The sequence below is a fragment of the Sitophilus oryzae genome, unplaced genomic scaffold (genome assembly GCF_002938485.1).
Source record: "Sitophilus oryzae breed Bouriz unplaced genomic scaffold, Soryzae_2.0 scaffold_829_pilon_pilon, whole genome shotgun sequence".
NCBI lineage: Eukaryota > Metazoa > Arthropoda > Insecta > Coleoptera > Curculionidae > Sitophilus > Sitophilus oryzae.
Genome location: NW_022147449.1, coordinates 167,689 through 184,553, shown reverse-complemented (window position 1 = coordinate 184,553; position 16,865 = coordinate 167,689). Strand labels below are relative to the sequence as shown.

Genomic DNA, 16,865 nt, shown 5'->3' with positions numbered 1-16,865 from the left:
ATTTTTTCTGATAAAAAAAACGAGATTTGGTATGATTTATTTGGTATTATTATGATATTTGAATTGATTGGCGTATTCAATTGTTTTCAGTCGCTTCCTGCTTCACCGGAAATGACTACAACTTTTGATTTTTAAATGACACCCTCGGTATTTTGTTACTTTATTCGAATAGAAGGCATATCATATGGCAACTTTTGACATTTTCCCTTAAAAATTGTATTTTAAATTTCAATCTAGAATGTCATGGCTGTGTTAAAAACACTAATTTTAATCAAGATGCCTTGGTAAATTGATTTGATCGCCTATTGTTTTTCGCGTCTTGTCCTAGCCAGTGAAAATATGTCCAAATCGTATTTTTAAGCATAACTCAATTTTTTCAAATGGAACGAGGATGGCTCATTGGCATTTTTAGAAAAAGCATTTTTTTACGAATAATTTGGTTTGGTAAATAATAAAATCGCAATCGCAGGTTACAGTCGCTCCGATTTAAAAATCGCAATCGCTGTTTCAATTGCGATTGGAGAATAGCAGTTTTGCCCATTTCTAGTATTTATAGATGTACATATAAAATAGGCATATCGAGTAAAAAGGCTGACAATTCCTTTTTTTTCCTATTAAATAGGACAATTTTTCGCTCCGTCCCACACTCAACGAGATTTTCCACAGCCGCCCCTTCAAAATCCCCACGTCTTCGGCGTCTCTGAATTTTACGAGCGTCGTGTCGGGCGAGCGGCGTCGTCCTCGGGCCAGACACGCCGGCGTCCAATCTGAGCTGCGAGCGGCGTCGCACCACTCCAGAGACCGTAAAACTTTACGACCATGGCATCGACCCGTTGCCAGGGACAACGCGCAACGGACGCCAGTCAACTCGGCCGGGTTTAGCAGGAAGCAGGATTCCTGTAGAATCGGTCAAAGTTGGAAATCCGTTATTTTTCGATTCAAAAGGAGGAAAGACCAAGCCCAAATCCCCTTGGTCTTGGTTTTGCAGCCTAGATTTCTTGAGGCGGCTATCGGCCTGATCCACTGCGACCTTTTCAGATCTATTGTGGTCTTCTTCTGATTCTTAGAAGGTTATATTCTGCAGTCCTATTATTTTCAGAAAGTCTAGCAACTTGGGGACTGAACCCTCCTATTGCAGCCTAAAGCTCAACGCGCACTGAATTGTTACCGGCCGGTCAACTTAACTAAGAGCTATATCGACAATTTTTCCTTTAACCCCGCGCACTGAATCGACTCCGTCCCGGCTATAGAGGGTAGAGGTAAGGAGAACCATCTCTCATGGGACTTTATTTGAATAAGTGGTCACCAAAGTGGGAAGAATAAGGGCGGTCCACTTAGAGCTATCAACAATTTTTTCTTTAATCCCGCCCACTGAATCGACTCCGACCCGGCTAGAGGTAAGGAGAACCATCTCTCATGGGACTTTATTTGAATAAGTGGTTACCAAAATGGGAAGAATAAGGGTTAACTAAATAACCACAGTGGTTCTAACAAGCAATAATGAAGCAAACTGAACTTAGCGGTTGGTTTGGGTTGGTGAATAAAGTGAAGTTAGTCAAAAAGAGAAGCAACACGTGCCTGCAGAAATCGCATATTTATCTATATGTCCTTGCGCTTCTTTTAAATATAGAGTTTTTGCTTGAGCGGGGCTGTTTTAAGTCTTTCCTCTTTGATGACCACTTTTCAATACACGAAGATATTTCTCCTTATCTCTACCCTCCATAGACCCGCCCAGCAAAGAAGATTGCGACCATCGTAGATATAGACGGCGGCGTCCGATAACAAATTTTGAACTGTAGACCCCGGACTCCTATCTCTATACATATATCTACAATAACCGAGCCACCGCCGCCGTCGTAGCTGTTTTAGGCCGGTTTGAGCCGATTCAGTGCGCGTTCTCCTTAAGCAGGAAACCCATGAAAAATGCTCGACGCGGTTCGGCACAGCACTAGTTAAATTAATTTATATAGATTTCGATACAACGTAACCCATTATTAGCGGCAAAGTCGGTTCGGCTCAGTCCGACATGAGAACGGAACGGCCAGAATTCTCGAAGAGGAATAAAATTCGTTGCTTTCGAACGGCCATACCAATACAAAACTATAGCAAGTATATGGACCTGAGAATCATTTTTTTTTCGTACGTGCTAGGTTTTCTTCGAAAGAGATAGCATGTTAACATTGTTAACCAACTCATAAAATTCTTTTGGGGCATTTCAAAATATTGGAAAAAATTTACAGCATTTTTTAATAAATGAGGGAAAGACGCTTCATTAAAATATATCATGCACCCAAAACCTGTGTTTGCGCCTTCTGATTTCTTCTGTCCCTGCTTTTCAACATCGACACAAATTGCATTTGAACGGTCCAGACAGCTGGTGGTTATCAGGTTCTTTCCGTGTATACAATATTTTTACTAGGCATATCTCATAGGATTCAACAACTTATTGCCCTGCAGAGTTTATACATTTAGTAGGGACCAGTTAGACCTACTATAATATTGTAAAATCCTAAAATTAAGAAATTGGCGCTTATCAAGTTATTCTCCTACTCCTGGACCCTCCATTTAATATTATCAACTATTCTTTTGACGAACTCTCCATTGCAACAAAAAACTATTTTGCCGATTTGCCTACGTTTCGGTCGTTACTAATGGGTTTGCAGATGTGCCGGTCTATACCGTACCGTGGGGTGCCGACCCGAGCCTCTGGAGCTGAAAACCCAAAATGGGTTTCCTGCTTTATATATGCCAGTCAAATAAGATCTATTATAGGGGTCACTTGAAAAAAAGTGTTGGAAAGCTAATTATGGTTTTGATTTGGTCAGTTGACATGAAAGGTAAGTATCCTAGTTTTGCACAGTTGCTCGACCACCGCTCGAATCAGGAAGACCAGAATATGGTAAAATTCTTGGACTCTTTTCAGATTTTCGCCTATAGTTCCGAAACGTTGCGTTCTAGCCAATATTTCACTATAACAAAAATTAAAGACATACATGGCTACAAGAAATTTTATCCCCGGCAGCACAAGATGAGCGCAGCATCTTGTATGTCCCTAACTAAAGTTTTGACAAACTTCATTTTCCCCTGCTAATACAATGTTGACGTGGTATCGCATCCACTGAAAGCATGCAGGAACAGAATGGTTGTTTTTAAACACTCCGGGTATCTGAAATGCCTGGGAGAGTACACATTATTTTCCTTCGCACCCTTCACAGGCTTCATTAGTGCAATCTTTGAGGTGATATAGGTGCTAATGCTGTGAGTAGGACCAACAGATCTGTGCCCTCTTCAACAATTATTACTGATGGATAGCTCTGCAATAAATCAATTGCAGTCGTAACAATGAGTCCATCAACATCTTCCTCTCCTACTTTTACAATAAATCCTTCCAAATCATCTAGTTTTTTATGGACCATGCTAATTAAACGTTTCTTATTACGGTCGTTGGATAAGAAATGCTCCTTTGAAGTGGAAAAACTGGTAAAAATAACTATTTTTAAGCATCAATTTGAGCTAGGTATACTACTGAACCGAATTGAATGAATTTATACTCATTCCACGCAGAATTGTTGGATGGCGGAACGCAAAAATATTTATTTTCTCAGCATGTATTATTTGATGTAAAATGCTAAATGCTTTACTGTATTGTTTATTATTTAGAATGATCGCTTACGCGTGACGAACGTTTGAATCTCACTTTAATGCGTTTATGAACAAAATAGGTAAATATTACCATTCGCCATCTTTCGATTTCTGCCATACTACTGAAAAGAATTGAACGAATTGAAAATCATTATTCGCAGAATTTTATACATCTTTAATTTTTGTAATAGTAAAATATTGGCTAGAAAGCAACGTTTCGCAACTAGGTGAAAATCTGAAAAAAGTCCAAGAATTTTACCATCCTTTGGGCCTCTGGAGTCGAGCGGGGGTCGAGCAACCGTGCAAAACTAGGATACTTATCTTTCATGCCAACTGAACAAATAAAGACCATAATTAGCTCCCATTTAATTAAGTGGTTCAAAAAATATAGGCGCTTTAACTAATACAGCAAATTCAGTATGCGGCAACAAAAAACAAACGCAAAAAAGAGAACTGCGAGACATTGCAAAAACAGAGAAAGAACTGCAACATTGCAAAACATTTCCCAAGGATGTTTTGAAAGATTTGTCCCGCTGCAATCTATAAGATTTATTAATATCTGTTCGAGAGTGGACTACCACGGATAAACAATAAACATCGCATATGTGGCAGTCCGATTGCACGATGAATTCCGCTACAAAACAAATGATTTTGCGATCAACTGCAAGGTTAATATCCTTGAGAATCAGATATGAGAGATCAGATGCGCGTTTGTGAATACCAAAATATCTCTACTCTGAACGACCGAGTTAGCGGATATGGAATGTCATATCTGGACTAAGAGACTGATTGCTTAAAAATCCCTTGCGTGGATTTATAGAAAACTATATAATCTGAACATTTTTTGTATGGTGTATGGTTCTTCTTGGAATTATCTTTCTTCCATCTTTTTGCTTAATTTTTTTTACCACATATATAAAAAACAATCTACTGTCAGAGTCAGTGTCGATTTGAACTGCGGCATCTCTCCTGAAGTCTACATCTTCCTGGTCCAGTTGACTGTCGTCCCGGGTACATTCTCCCGAAAAATCTGTATGTATCGCCGCCAAGCACGTGCTGCTCCGGCCAATAATAAGTGGCCAATTTTGTCGTCGAATGTACGTCAGCGATTGACACGTTCTGAATTTTGATGCGGCGGCGGCCGCCAAATAATCGGAACTAGAAGAGCAAAACTAAGATATCGGCGTAGGCCGTTGGCCCTAGTCGTCGGGACCCCGACGAGATGACCTTTCCATTTTTTCGCTTATTCGGGGTCAACCGTCTTTATTATCGTGCGATTTTCTATTTTGTACGGACGAAACTCGTACGCAAAGGTCACACGGAACGTCTTGTCGGACTTTCAGTTAAGCATTAGAACAATTAAAGTGACTAAAATGTAAAAAAAACAATAGAAACTCTAAATGATAAATATCATCAAAAATTCAAAATTGGAGATCAATATTTATATTTGGAAACAATATTCACAACCTATTTTTCGTAATAGATTCAGGCAATTATTACCCTCAATATTCATATGACCACTATGACCTCCAAGTCACAAGATATATAAGAACAACTACGACCTATATTAGTTCTTAATAAACCCACTGAAGAGAACATGATCTTGCTTGGTACTAAAATACTGTAGTCCATAGAAGCGCCTTATGTCTGGGCACCAGGTCATATGAATATTGAGAAAAATGAGAGCTCTTGCTGTAAAATTTTTTGCTTGCTGTAAGGAGAAGAGATTTAAAAAGGGCTTTGACAAAAACCAGTACCTTGGACGGTTTTATAGAGGGTAATTCTCCATCTCCAATATCAGTTGTACCAAAGTTTATGGCATGAATGGTTGTCGTCTCGGCGCACTCAGTGATGAGGTGTTCTGGTGTTTCTTATTTTCGCCACTGAATCTGCATTCGCCATTTTTCCTTAGATTCAATCTACTGAGGTGTTAATTGAGGAGACAGTGTCCTGTTAAACAAACCCGTGACAATCCGAAGATTGTTTTTACTTAAATCAAGGTATGTCTTTGATTTTTCTTGGTCGTAAGTCCTTAGAAACTTCTTTGAGTGTCCCAGACCGTTGGAGGATTCCCATTCCAGTTTACGGATGGAGTCTTCCAAGTTCTTGAGTTCCGCTTTTAGTTGGTTTCCGCTTCTAAAGCAGAATGGTTCTGGTCCAGTTAGTGGAGTGTTCGCTCCTTTTCTAGCTATAGATCATTTGCACTCTCATTACCTTCTATCTCTTAGTGAGCTGGCACCCCGAGTACAAGGAATATACTTGCTTTGCTCAATTTGTTTAGCTTCTCTAAGCATTCTTTGGCCAACTTCGAATTGATTGATACTGAGTTGATCGCTTTTAACGCTGCTAGATTTCTGCCTGTGGGATGCTAGGGTAGGTGCCCATTGGTTCGGAGTATTTAGTTCTCGACCCAAATATCCAATCCCTGTTCCTGCATTTAAAACATGAATATTAATTTCTAAGATATGTGTATAAACCCGGGATTGGTCGTCACATGACCATTTTGCTGACATATTTACGAAAATGCACATATTTAATTCAGATATGATGGTAATACCTAGAGCTTTGAGGTAGGCTAGGCATATTGCAAGGATTAAAAAAATCTGGAAAATCTCTGGCGACCAAGAGCAGATAAACGTAACTGTGGTCGGTCACTATCTAGATAAACATAAAGAGACTTCCTACCAAGTGAGCAACCGCTCAGAACAGAGAAAAATGTAATTGTCTTGGAGAGATCAATTGGAGAAAAAATTGCAGAGGCAATGGACAAACCAGGACTGAATTATAATGATGCGCCAGCTTTTCTAGTAATGAGTAATATAGGAATAAAACTAAAGAAAAGACTTAGGTCTTCTCCTTAGAGGTCTTTTCCTTATAAGAATATACAGCAAGCAAAAAAATTTACAGCAAGAGCTCTTTGACAAAAATCAAGTAAAAAGGGCTCAAGTCAAATCTCCAAAAAAGGGAGACAGAATAGATCTGTAGATCGCAGTGATTAACCCCCCTCCCACTCATTCTACATTCTTCATGTTTTAACCATCGGTCTGGGTTAAAAAAATCAATCATAATTTGATTTCCTGCCTATCCAATCCACCAAATCCTTTTTCACATATCCCTCGTTCAAAAAAAGCTTGAAAAAAGAGACGATTTCAAAGAAATTTTCTTCACCACCCTGGCGTGAAATTATTCGTAACTAAAAGATACACACACTCACACACAGTACGCTGACAAACGCAGAACGGAAATTGCCGAGAAATGAATTCGACGGTTGTCTTGAAAAGCTTTTAATGCGGAAAAAGTTACGGCGCGTTGTTGATTTAATGGCTTCGATAGGCTCAAAGGAAACGACTTCGCTTATAGGTACGTGGGTTTATTGCCGACAAGAACAAATAAAAGCAATAATTACAGAAAACCCTTTCAAAACAAAGGAGACATATCAATTTCACCGCAATCAAGTAGTAAATGTGATTGAAATAATCGATTTATTTGTAAAGAATTTGTTTGGATATTTTCTAATCTAGGCTTGTATTCTTGACACCCACCCGAACATATAAAATGGAACATATAAAGTCGACATCATTATGGATTTCTTTTATTAAGATTATTCCGTTTCTTCCCTTGGTTATGGTTTTCTCTTCTGAAATGTTTACCACTTTGAAACACGGTTGCACTCGCTAAGCTACTACTAATACTACTGCCATTACTCGCTGACGAGTATTTGACACACATGAGAAGATGGTTACGCAAGGCGTTTTCTTTCGTAAGCTTTTCTGTAACTAAATAGCCCGATACGTAAATCTGTGCGTCACACTGGAACTGTGAACATTCAAGAATCTTACTGCTTTGTTGCCTCTTTACTTTTTGATTGTCGCTGTTAACTTTTACAATTTCTTCTCCACTGCGTTCTATTGTACTTATTCTACATGCTCCCCTTTAAGTTTTCGTGGAAAATATCCTTGTACTTTTTGAGTTGTCTACCCGGCCTCCTCTTACCGTCTACAAGCTCACGGTAAAGAAGAGATTTTGGTAGGCGACTTTCTTGCATCCTGCATACGTGACCAGGCCATCTTAAGCGGGTACAACCCGATAAGCAAAAAACAGAAATACAGTCAAAGCAGTAGATGGTCTACTAATAGAGGAGTGTAAGCTATATCTAGCTGATGGGACTGACGGACAAAGCCATGTGCAGATTTTGTCAATATGCACATGGAAGAAGAAACGACAGAACACAGTTTATGTCGGTCTGTGCTATTGACAAGAGCTATATGGAGGGTTCAGTCTCCAAGTTGCTAGCCTTTTTGAAAAGGATAGAACTGGAGAATGTAACCTAAAGATCAGAAGAGTACCACAATAGATCTGAAAAGGTGACAGAGAAACAAGCCCATAGCCACCTCTCAAAAATCTAATCTAATCTAACACGGTTCCTGAAAATATCTTCAATTATTGTAGTACAGTACACATACAAATTATATTTATCTCTTACTTAATTATAATACTTATCTTACAATATAGTTCTTGCAAACCATTCTTTCTACACTTTTATTGAACACATCATATATTCATTTATAAAAAGTCAATTATAAACTGACATTGCATGAGTAAAATATCAAGTCGATCAAAACAACAAAATTATAGACTTGATTTTTTAACACTAGGATATATTCATCTTGTATAAACCTGCCTTACAATACCTGACATAACACGCGATATGTAACAAGAAGGAACAACCATATTTTTATCAATAGACATGGTTCATAATAATTGCATTAACGACACACCTTATGGAATATTTTAGTCCAAGATGTCCAGTAGTACCTGGAGTAATAAGTAATACCTTTTCAAGTAATAAGAATGCTTGAAGAAATAATGCATAATATCAAAGATTCTTTGTATCTGTGCTCTAATATTCCGATAAGTTATGGTAGGGACCAGTTGTATGGTTTGAGAGAATTTAATTGAGGATGTGTATTTTTTTTTAAATATATGTAATAATTTCCTTATATTCCATTTGGTTAAACATCTGTAGCAAATCATATAAGTGATAAGGTGTGACAGGGTATCCATTTGAAAAAAATGATTACTCATTTTGAGTGAAATTAAAAAAACTTTTTTTACCGATCTTAATAGCCTACCATACCTGTTGGTATGGTCGGCTAAAAATAGGTTTCCATTTGAAAAAAACGATTTATGATAACTTTTTAATCGCTCAATTGTTGACATTCGTTCGACATTCGAACAATTTAATTTTTGAAATAGATAGCCACATGTCTTCTCTTTATGTCACAGTGGCTGTGGTGGGTAGTGGGTACCCATTTAAAACAAGAAAGTTGCTATCAACTTCCGGTATTTCCGAAAGTGCCGCCATATTGAAAATATTTTTCATTGATAGATCTCATTGTGAAAGAATGATGTGAAAAAAAGCTCTAGATATTGTAGTTCCCTCGAAACTTCTAATGCACGCTCAGCCTGGGATACCCTGTATAACATATTATATATTATTACTATAAAAAAGAGTGATAAGTGTCTTATTTGTGTATTAGTTCACACATGCATTGACAGAATTCCGAATTTTTGCCTAAAATGCGTTGTGTCACCGTACTGCACTTCCCACGTATACTGGGCACATAAAAGTAAGTCGAAACATGTGTATGCAATTGGTCGCATGAATAAAACGCAGATACGTAACTGTTCCTTAAATGTGACAAAATATTGCTCACTGAGAAGAAGCCTACACTACGACTTCGGCAATCGGTTTCCTGATAAAATTGATATTTCTGTTAAAATAATGTTAATACAAATCTAAAAATATATATAAAATGTGGAAGAGATAAAATTTGGTGAATATTTATTTATATGTTAAATATACTTTTGTGTGTTTAAGCTGCTCTCTAATTGTCTAAGTTTTTATCATTTTCAAATTAACACCTCAGTCTTCTCTAAGTTGGAAAATTAGAGCGCTGAAACATTTCCTCTAGCAATTTCCATATCAGCTTGTCAAACAAGAGCAAGTTTCTCATACCGAATTTCTACTTGACTCGATCTCAATTCAAGTTCGGCTACGATGTGACAAGAAATCAAAGTTTCGTCTTCCGCTGAATACGTATGTCTATGTATAGTTAGTTGTGTGCTCGAAAACTGTACGCAAACTTCATGAATTGTTGATTTAGGAATATGGCCGTCTATAGAACGAGGATCTGTCGGGCGGATAACATTGTAACCTCACAACTATGGTAATCATTTAAGTGTTCGAAACAATTATTGGATTAGGTTTGGTTTGCTTGTTTTAACAGATTATGGGTAATATTAAACAGAGAATATTTTCAACTATTTTATACAGCATTGTGGATATTTTATATTGACAAAAAATTGAGATTATAAAGTCTGTCCAACGAGTCAGGACTGTAGCAAAATATTGTATGGTAAATAAAAACAACAGACAATAAATCTTTTTATCAAAGTACGGCTGCAATTCTGTGTCATGGAACGTGTAAAGTGCATGACTTATGGAATTTCCATCAAAAATTGGAACATAATATTCCAAAGACACTTTTCTTTCATATTTTGAACAGTAGCGTGTGGTAACGCTGTTCTATCGGTATACCTGGTATTTTTCAAAAGTGGCTCAGCCCTATAACTTTTTTATTTTTTCAGATAAAAATTAAATTTGGTATGTATGTATATGACATAAATCAGGATTGACTGACCTATTCAATTAGTTTCGGTCACTTTCCGTTTCATCGGAAATGACTACAATTTTTCATTGGTATACAGGGTGTCCCAGGCTGAGCGTACATTAGAAGTTTCTAGAGAACCACGATATCTAGACCGGAGATTTTTTGCACATCATTGTTTTACAACGAGATCTATCGATTAAAAATATTTTCAATATGGCGGCACTTCCGGAAATACCGGAAGTTGACGACAACTTTCTTATTTTAAATAGGTGCCCCCATTTTTTATTGCATACTTAAATTCTCTGTAAAATTTTATGAATTTTGATATCAAACACTCTATACCTAACATTAACCGTTTTTGAGAAAAAAAAAATATTTAAAATTTCTGGACGAAAAAAACTGCCTGTCAAAAATATGTGTATAGTCTAAACGTCAAATTTAGTGATTACAACAGCCACTGTGCCATAAAGAGAAGATATATAGCTATCTATTTCAAAAATTAAATTGTTTGAATGTCATATAATAATGGCGGCAACTGTCATGGAATTGAGAGATTAAAAAAGTAACATAAATCATTTTTTTCAAATGGCAACCCACTTTTTTATTTCACTAGTGAAAAGACTTTTCAATTCATTACTTTTTGACTATACATATTCCTATACCTAAAATAAATCGTTTTTAAGTTATTTAAAATTTAGTTTTAAAGCGTATATTTTTCCTGATTTTAACAAGTAGCCTATGACTTTAAACGTCAAGTGATGTAAAACAATAGATCTGGCCATGTCGTATTGTGACACTTTGTTCAAAAAGCAGTATGTTATCAATCATCATTTGCAAGCCAACTTTGTGTTGTTTTTTTTTCAGGGTTGATACAGTACATTATTAATATAATTAATAATATCCACTATTAGATATAACTAAGGAGCGAAAATACCAGATATATTTTTATAAATACACTTTTTAAACTTTTAAGGCAACAATATTTACAATATGGGAAATTCAAGTAATTTGTTTTCTGACATATCAAAATAAATTGTCTGACTTTTTGACACTTAATGTCAAAGGAAGCTAGATAAAACCAAGAAAAATATACGTTTTCAAACTAAATATTAAATAACTTAAAAACGATTAATTTTTGATATAGAAACATGTATAGTTAAAAAGTAACGAATTGTAAAATCTTTTCACTGGTGAAATAAAAAAAGTAGGTTTCCATTTGAAAAAAATGATTTATGATAACTTTTTAATCACTCAATTCCATGACAGCTACCGCCATTATCATATGACATTTGAACAATTTAATTTTTGAAATAGATAGTTACATGTCTTCTCTTTATGTCACAGTAGCTGTAGCAATCACTAAATTTGACTTTTGGGCTATACAAATGTTTTTGATAGGTAGTTTTTTTCGTCCAAAAATTTTAAATATTTTTTTTCTCAAAAACGGTTAATGTAAGATATAGAGTGTTTAACATCAAAATATTGCAGAATTTCTTTTAGCAGTATGTATTTAGCATTGGTTCAACTAAATCTATACATTCTTTTCCCTTGATGTAGGCCCCACCCATCGAAATGTTCGAGTCATTCGACTCGAGGGAAGATGGTCATGGTCAGGACTTTACAATAGGAATTGATCTCAACTCCAAGCGGGCAATAGAAAAAGAGGGATATATCCTCTTTTATAGATTCGGGACAACACCGGTTTCAGGTCTAAGGAGAGACCAAGTTAAAGATGTGGAGAAAATGGAGACAGATCCTTCAGCCGGAAAGCTCCTCGACTGTGAAGGGCACGGAGGTCCAAACCTCAACTGTGGGAGGGTTCTCCCACCTCGGAGGCAGAACATCTATTGTCAGATGAGGATAGGAAATACTCTGTCCCCCCTACAACAGGAAAATCCTCAAGTATGATGGGTAGACTGTATGATGAGTTATAACTCAAGGAAAGGGAACACAATAGATCTTCAAGGTTGCAGTAATTAGCCCCCCTCCTACTCATTCTACATTCTAGTACTGCTTACAGTACAGTGTCTGTCCAACGAGTTGACATCGAAATAATGACAGAAAATACAATATATGTAAATTAAAATGACAGACAACAACAGGCAGGTATTCTCTTGTTAGACAGACTTTATATAAATAAACATATAACATGATTTATTATTGATCAAACTTTAAAAAAATCAAATCGATGGGGGATGTAAATAAGCTGTTGCTAAAATGAGTGTAGTTTTTAAGACAAAGCGAAATAGATTATACAAACGAACAAATAAAATTTTACAAATAAAGCCTTAAATAGTTGCAATATGTACTTGCAAGTGTTCTTCAGAAGTATCTTGTACTTCTGAACTCAGGTCAGTAATCCCTAAAATATAGAAGACAAAAATACGTCTTCTAGTATTGTTATTATTACCTATATTCTATAAGAATTATTCATACTTTACCTTATCTAACCTTTCGACATTTTGTTTAATAGAGATCTATTGGAAACTTGACACTTACCTGAAACAAAAAAAATCAATATAGAAAAAGCAAATAAAAATATTAGATGAATCAATTAGCAAAATATTAAAACAGTTATACAATTGTGTTTGAACACTCAAAAAATTATGTTGTTTTAACGTAACAAACGAAAGAATTGTTTCTCTTAAGAAGTCCGAATTTTGTCCGGATGTAAAAGATTGCTTGTCCTGGACTTACAAAAACTATGTATGGAAACCCTATAAATAACTTCTTTTGGAGATTCTCTAGTATTCCTCTATTTCAACTAGTATAGAGGAAAAATACCGCCAACCCGAACCTATCGTCGTCTATTTCAAAATTAGAAATATATAGGTGCCACTTATGACTGAAATATACAATAAGTTTGTCTATTAGAGGCAGTTTTCAAATATGACCTTCACGGTAGCTGCATATGCTTTTGTTTTGTCTACAGTTGATGTAGCATTTTCGCACTATAAGGCGTCATTTGTGAAAGGACTAGTTTAAATAAATAATGTTATATACGTAGTGCTTAAGTCATTTTTTTTTCATTATTATGGATATTTTCCTGCTTTATGCTCTACAGCTATACAATAATTATTGATATAAGAAGGGGATGAGAACATTTGTTGTGACTTTTGCAACGGAGTTTGTAATTAATAATTTTCGTATTACTACATTTCTTTGCTTTATATTCGCTTTGCATTGTTCACATTTTTGAATTGTTAGTTATTTTACTATTACCTATTAAAACTATAGTTTCAATTTGTCAGCGTTTGTTATATAGTTTCTAATAGCCTTCTGTAAAAAAATATACTTTGTAAAATAATTATAGTCCATTTAATAGTATATAGTTTTATTAGGAGTAAAAATGACACTTTTTGTGGCGAGGCTGTACGTTTGGCTTGGTTTGGCTTGGACATAGAGCCGATGCACAAAAACTAATTTTTACTCCGAATAGAGCATGCTAATTATTTTCCAAACGCCACAAATAAGTTCTTAAACAATTTCAAACGTTCCAAATAATATAAAAAGATTTAAAAGTCGTACATTATATGTGATTATATATCGAGAAACTATGGTTACGCTCGTTGAATTTGACACTTTATAGTAAAAAAGTAAAGTAAAGATTTCAGTTAACGTCTCCTTTTTGCTGCCAGGGCTAATCTGGACGGGGCCTACTTTGTTTACGCGAAATCCGAACCGCGGTCCTCGGCGGCCATATCATGGTCAATGGCCTACCGACTTAGGAAGTGTCTAAATCAACTCTTACTCACGAGATATCCGATCTCATCCGGCATCGAACCGGCATGTATGAGCAGTGTGTATCAATAGATTTTACACTTTTCCCTTGAACAACAGCACGATACAGAGTTTCGAACCGGTCACCCGTCCATCCACCAGTATCGCCTTACGCCGCTTAACTTTGGTGTTCTAATGGGAACCGGTGTTTCAACGTAGCTAGGCCGTTGCCTTTGACACTTTATGTCAGCTTAATAATATATTTTCGTATTATTATGCTTAGGCGTAGAAGTGCTTGACTTTTATGCCTACGCGTCAAAATGACTTTTATATTGTCAATCACGTCGCAAAAATTAATACTTTTGTGACGTTTGAAAAAAAATGTGTATTGTGTGATTATATTTTTTTTTATTAACAAATATTATTTATAGAATTATTTTTGCTTATTGCAATGAATATATAGGCAACTCTCTCCTAATAATCTTTTTATCGCACACACGCACACGAAAATATAACCATGTGAATTTCATTCATTTGGAACTTAACCAACATCTACCGAAACACACTGACGACTTCTCCAAACGTGGTTCTTATATTTTAGCACCCTTTACGTAAACAATCGGCATGACTGGGTGTGTGGCAGCGGCGTATTTTTTCAAGTTAATCTGCCGTCAATGATGACCCGCCGAGTGATGCTGGTTTACGATAGGCATAACATAAAAGTAAATATAAATATTTCTCTTTGCCGCCGCCTTGACGAGTATCAGCGTTTTGATATACGACAGGGCAGATAGGCCGTGTTGTACGGCCGATTGACGCAGCTTGTTGATACAGGATGCCTATTTTAAACCGATCCACCAACCGTTAAATTAAAACAAAATAGTAAAAAAAGTAACAGAAGGAAAGAGTAAGTAGCTCCACACAACGATGATGATTAAATTATTTGTCAGGTATTTTTAATAGGCCTATATAGGGGAATCCCTCTTAAAGGTTTACTACCCACTACCACCAACGTGCTATGATGCTCATGACCTTTTAATATGGAGCTTTAAACACCCTCTACTCTATGCCCGAAAAATTTCACGAAACATTTCTGGAAATACTTCGTAAAACATTTCGCGAAGCATTTCTCGAAATGCTTTCACAAGTAAACTCAGCACTTTTATTATGTTGTAGACTCCGAAACTTTTATTAGATGCGCTTATATTTTTCGTACTACTTCGCGAAGCAATCAAGGTCAAACTTTGTGGTGGCTTCAGAAAAAAAAGTAAACCTAGAGTATGAATAAATATCATTAGTTTGTAATAGAATGTAATGTAATTCCACTATATTAAACTGATATGAAAAATCAAAAACAGCGCTTTTAGAAAAGTTACCGATGGTATATTAAATTAGCTTTTCCTAGATCACACAAGAATATTTAGTTTTAATCATTGTCTAATATTATTAATTACAAAGTAGTAAATTTCCAAAACTTAAAATCGTAAAACTGCAAGCTAATAGTGACAACTGTTCTGGAGGTTTGCCTCTTATTGGCTGATAATTACGGTGTTAGACTATTTAAAAATTGTCTAATTATTCTTATTTTTGAATGAATTTATATCAAACCTGCAGTGTGCTAACAAAAGTATCGTTTACAGAAAGAGTTTTCTCTTAAAACAATAAGAGAACATTGCTTTTAAAAATGTCCTTGGACGAGACTTCATCACGGGCCAATCAATAATTTTCCCAATCAGCTCGATATATACATATTGATGATGTTGCCAGTATTACTAATCAAGCAATACTACTGTTATATTAATCAATTAAGGCCGTAAACAAACATAAAATTTACAATTATATTTACTAATTCAGTATAATAAAATTAAATAATAAAAAAAAATGTAATTATATTCCTACAGATTAAGTAAAAAGTTTTGTTCTTAAATATCTACTATACAAATTATTAAAAGCGTGTTCAAATATTAATTTTGTAGAATATACCGGGTGCGTCTCAAAAGTGGCTCATCCCTATAACTTTTTTATTTTTTCATATATAAAAAACGAGATTTTGTATGTTAGTATATGACATAAATTAGAATTTATTGACGTATTCAATTGTTTTTGGTCCCTTCCTGTTTCACCGGGATTAACTACAGCTTTTGATTTTTAAATCACACGAAGGTACACTAATAATTGGTACCCTCGGTATTTTTTACTTCATTCGTTAGAAAATGGGTCTCTGAATAGAATAACATATCATATGTCAACTTTTGATATTTTCACATGTGAATTATTTGAAATTGTAACAAGCGGTTCATAACGACAATTTCAATCGAAATACCAAATTATTCGTAAAAAAATATTTTTTTCCAAATATGCTAATGAGCCACACTTGTTCCATTTGAAAAAAAATGAGATACGATTAAAAATACAATTTTCTTTTAACCGGCCAGGATAACACACGAAAAACATTGGACGATCAAATCATATTTCTTCCAAAGCTCCTTGATTAAAAATTAGTGTTTATAACACAGCCATCGCACTCTAGATTACTAGAAATTTAAAATACTATTTTGTTTTAAGCAAAAATGTCAAAAGTTGACATACCTATAATATGTCACTCTATTCAGAGTGTCATTTTCTATCGAAAAAACACCGAGGTACCATTAAAAATCAAAACTACAACTTTTGATTTTTAATCTTTAATCCCGGTGAAACAGGGAGGGACTAAAAACAATTGAATACGTCAATAAATTCTGATTTATGTCATATTTACTAACATACAAAATCTCGTTTTCTATATCTGAAAAAATAAAAAAGTTATAGGGAAAAAGTTATACGAAATGT

The 16,865-nt window shown here is 35.4% G+C and overlaps 1 protein-coding gene across 3 annotated transcripts in view; it reads right to left on the bottom strand.

Annotated features, from left to right (window-relative positions):
- The window catches only part of LOC115889681 (tyrosine-protein kinase-like otk), a 205,535-nt gene that overhangs the window by 114,906 nt on the left and 73,764 nt on the right, over positions 1-16,865 (bottom strand). The window lies entirely within an intron of this gene.